Here is a 4,992-nt window from a genome sequence, read left to right on the forward strand (position 1 = left end):
AACAGGCCCGACCTGTCCTTGCTGTCCAAGATGGCTTAACTAAGCTCGTTCCACCTGCTCAGACTTGGCCCTCGTTCCTCTAAACATTTTCTATCCATGTACCTGTCCAAGTGTCTTTTAAATGTTATTATAGTACCTGCCTCGACTACCTCCTCTGGCAGCACGTTCCATGTACCTACCTCAACTCTGTTTGAAATGTTGCTATTAAATCTATCCGCTACCTCTGTCACATCATACCTGCCAGCATATCTCAGCACAAATCAGCCATGTGTAGGAGCACAGGTGCAACACTGCAAAGCAGAACAAAGCACCTTTTGTACTGTGGCACCGCACTGTCTATTCTCCCTGCGTGCAAGCTTCTGTTTTAATAAGTGTTACTGGTATGAAAGACAGGATGGTAATGTCATTAAATAAAAGTATTGTTCCTGTTTTAGAACAAATAACATAGAACAATACAGTACAGCATAGGGACAGGGTAATTTTAGGTAACTTTGTCAAACATTCCCCTTTTTTCCCCCCACCTTGCCCTCCCACTTCCTCCACTAATAGTTGGTTAACCAGTTACACGGTACACAAGGATGATTCTATCTTGGGATCACACCGCCCCCAGTCAACAATTGGCCTCTCAGGGAACCACCCTGCCTGAGGTAATCTGTTGCCAGCCATGATTTGTCCTGATCTTTTCTTGCTTCCATAACCCCCCCCACCCCCTTCCCCCCCACTACCTCTGCATACAATCAGTCTGAAGAAGGAACCTGACACAAAACGTCACCTATCCATTTTCTCTGGAGTTGCTGCATAACTGGCTGGGTTACTCCAGCACAATTGTTCCTTTTTAATACAGGATAGGCCCTATCTCCCACATTGTCTGCACTGAATACGATACCAAAATAAAATAATCTGCCCTGCCTGCACGTGATCCATATCTCTCCATTCCCTGCATGTCCATGTGCCTGTCAAAAAGCCTCTTGAATGTCACCATCGTATCTCCCTCCACCACCACATCTGGCAGCGTGATCCAGGCACCCACCTGTGTTAAAACAAAACCACCCCACACATTTCCCATTGATGTTTAGTTTATGTAATTAAAGCAAATCTGTGTGAGTTCAGCGTTGGTACATTTTGCTCACTAGATGTCAGTGGTGCTATTTAGAAAAGTGCTCCAGCTGCCATTACAAATTGTAACTCTAGCTGGGTGCTTTGTGTTGAGATGGGTGTGGACACTGAGAATGTGCAAAGCTTTATTTTGCAGAGTTGTGTTTTGTACATATTTTCCATACTGAAATAAAGTTTCATTTTAGTTTAAAAAATCTGACCAATCAGGTTTTTGATGTAGAAACAAGGAACTGCAGATACTCGTTTACAAAAATGGACATAAAGTGCTGGAATAACTCAGGGGGTTAGGCAGCATATCTGGTGAACATCCATAGGTGATGTTTCGGGTCAGATTAATTATATTGGGAGGGGAACTGTGAGAATGAAGGGGCAAGGGGCAGGACAAAGCCTGGTAGGTAATAGGTGATCACAGGCGAGGGGTATTTCTTGATGGTCAGATAGTTGGACAAAGGCCAGCGATTTAGACAGAAGGACAGAAGGACAATAGTTAAGAACAATTTAGATGGGTGCATGGATAGGACAGGTTTAGAAGGTGTAATGACACATTTCCGACTCTTGCAGTGTCCAACTTTCCGTTGCCATTAGTACACGGGTAAGTTGGAGTGATCTTACGCAGTTGTTCGCTGCAGAGACCGCTCCCTCCGTAACTCCCTTTCACTCTTCAGTTTTATCCTGAAAATTGTCCACCTAGTCCCAAATTTTTGGCACCTAAGATAAAAAGTTATTGCAATATTTAGCACCATCTTTGCTTTATTTCAAAAGATACAAAGAAAGGCGCTTTGATCCTTGGCGTAAGGATCATGCAACAGAGATGTATAGGCAGAGTTGAATGGATGATAAAATAATTACCTCTCTAATGGAATCAAAGTGAAGGTAAAATGATTATTTGGTCTGGGTGCTTATCTGTGGTGGTACGCTGTGTATTAATTTATCAAAGCAACCTCGGTCTCGGGAAGCTGCATTTTACAGTTACGGTGAGAGGGCAAAGATTTAATAGGAATCTGAGGAGCAACCTTTTCACTCATACGGTGGTGGGTATATGGAACAAGCTGCCAGAGTCGGTTGTTGAGGCAGGTACTTTAACAGCATTTAACTTGGACAGGTACATGGATAAGGAAGGTTTAAAGGGATATTGACCAAACGCAGGCAAATGGGGCGAGTTTAGATAGGGCATCTTGGTCGGCATGGACAAGTTGGGCCAAAGGGTCAGTTTCCATGTTGTGATTCTATAACTCTATCCCTAAGCAACGGGGAAATGTTGATCTGTGCCTTACAGTGAATGAAGCCTAAATATTGTCAATCCTGAATGGGCACAGAGTGCTGGAGTAACTCAGCAGATCAGGCAGCATTTCTGAAGAACATGGTTAGGTGACGTTTAGGGTTAGGACCCTTCTTCAGATTCTCGGTCTGGTACCAGGGCTGAAATCCAGGTGAGTTGAATGCCCGGACCTGCTGGCAGTCGGGGGAGAGGCGAAGGTCGGCTGAGTCAATGCTTGTGGCCGGTGGACGGTCAGAGTGCAGGTAAGGGTTGCTGGCTATGGTGGTAGGCATGGCCTGCAAGTGCTGAGTATGTGGTGTGGGCAGTAGGTCCAGAATGGAAGTGGCTGGGGAGGCAATGGCAGCCGTGCCTGGTGGTGAAGGTCAGCAGGTTCATTCACTACAACCAAAACCTATTATAAAGAGGTCCATAATAACAAAGGTTTATTGTATTTTCATAGAGTCTGAAGAAGGGACTAGGCCCGAAACGTTGCCTATCCATGTTGTCCAGAAATAGACACAAAATGCTGGAGTAACTCAGCGGAACATGCCTTATCTCTGGAGAGATGGAATAGGCAGCGTTTCAAGTTGAGACGCCTTCATCATGGATGCTGCCTGACCCAGAGTTACTCCAGCACTTTGTGCCTTTTTATGTAAACATAGAAACATAGAAAATAGGTGCAGGAGTAGGCCATTCGGCCCTTCGAGCCTGCACCGCCATTCAATATGATCATGGCTGATCATCCAACTCAGTATCCTGTACCTGCCTTCTCTCCATACCCCCTGATCCCTTTAGCCACAAGGGCCACATCCAACTCCCTCTTAAATATAGCCAATGAACTGGCCTCAACTACCTTCTGTGGCAGAGAATTCCAGAGATTCACCACTCTCTGTGTGAAAAATGTTTTCCTCATCTCGGTCCTAAAACATTTCCCCCTTATCCTTAAACTGTGACCCCTTGTTCTGGACTTCCCCAACATCGGGAACAATCTTCCTGCATCTAGCCTGTCCAACTCCTTAAGAATTTTGTAAGTTTCTATAAGATCCCCCCTCAATCTTCTAAATTCTAGCGAGTACAAACCGAGTCTATCCAGTCTTTCTTCATATGAAAGTCCTGTCATCCCAGGAATCAGTCTGGTGAACCTTCTCTGTACTCCCTCTATGGCAAGAATGTCTTTCCTCAGATTAGGAGACCAAAACTGTACGCAATGCTCCAGGTGTGGTCTCATGAAGACCCTGTACAACTGCAGTAGAACCTCCCTGCTCCTATACTCAAATCCTTTTGCTATGAATGCTAACATACCATTCACCTTCTTCACTGCCTGCTGCACCTGCATGCCTACTTTTAATGACTGGTGTACCATGACACCCAGGTCTCGCTGCATCTCCCCCTTTCCTAATCGGCCACCATTCAGATAATAGTCTACTTTCTGTTTTTGCCACCAAAGTGGATAACCTCACATTTATCCACATTGTACTGCATCTGCCATGCATTTGCCCACTCACCCAGACTATCCAAGTCACCTTGCAGCCTCCTAGCATCCTCCACACAGCTAACACTGCCCCCCAGCTTTGTGTCATCCGCAAACTTGGAGATGTTGCATTCAATTCCCTCGTCCAAATCATTAATATATATCGTAAATAGCTGGGGTCCCAGCACTGAGCCTTGCGGTACCCCACTAGTCACTGCCTGCCATTGTGAAAAGGACCCGTTTACTCCTACTCTTTGCTTCCTGTCTCCCAGCCAGTTCTCTATCCACATCAATACTGAACCCCCAATACCGTGTGCTTTAAGTTTGTATAATAATCTCTTATGTGGGACCTTGTCGAAAGCCTTCTGAAAGTCCAGATATAACACATCCACTGGTTCTCCCTTATCCACTCTACTAGTTACATCCTCGACAAATTCTATAAGATTCGTCAGACATGATTTACCTTTCATAAATCCATGCTGACTTTGTCCAATGATTTCACCACTTTCCAAATGTGCTGTTATCCCATCTTTAATAACTGATTCTAGCAGTTTCCCCACTACCGATGTTAGACTAACTGGTCTGTAATTCCCCGTTTTCTCTCTCCCTCCCTTTTTAAAAAGTGGGGTTACGTTTGCTACCCTCCAATCCTCAGGAACTACTCCAGAATCTAAAGAGTTTTGAAAAATTATCACAAATGCATCCACTTTTTCTGGGGCTACTTCCTTAAGTACTCTGGGATACAGCCTGTCTGGCCCTGGGGATTTATCGGCCTTTAATCCATTCAATTTACCTAACACCACTTCCCGGCTAACCTGGATTCCACCATCTCATTTGGCCCCCTGTCCCCTACTATTTCCGGCAGATTATTTATGTCTTCCTTAGTGAAGACAGAACCAAAGTAGTTATTCAATTGGTCTGCCATGTCCTTGTTCACCATGATCAATTCACCTGTTTCTGACAGCAAGGGACCTACATTTGTTTTAACTAATATTTTTCTCTTCAGCAACTAGCATCTGCAGTTCCTTTTTTTTTCCCAACCTGCTTTCAATTGACTCACTAACGTAAAATAAAATGCTGTAAGATATTTTAAACAAAGGGGAGGCAATCGTTGCCAAGAAACCCAAAGATCCTCCCCAATAGCGGC

The sequence above is a fragment of the Leucoraja erinacea genome, chromosome 23, assembly GCF_028641065.1.
Source record: "Leucoraja erinacea ecotype New England chromosome 23, Leri_hhj_1, whole genome shotgun sequence".
Taxonomy (NCBI): domain Eukaryota; kingdom Metazoa; phylum Chordata; class Chondrichthyes; order Rajiformes; family Rajidae; genus Leucoraja; species Leucoraja erinaceus.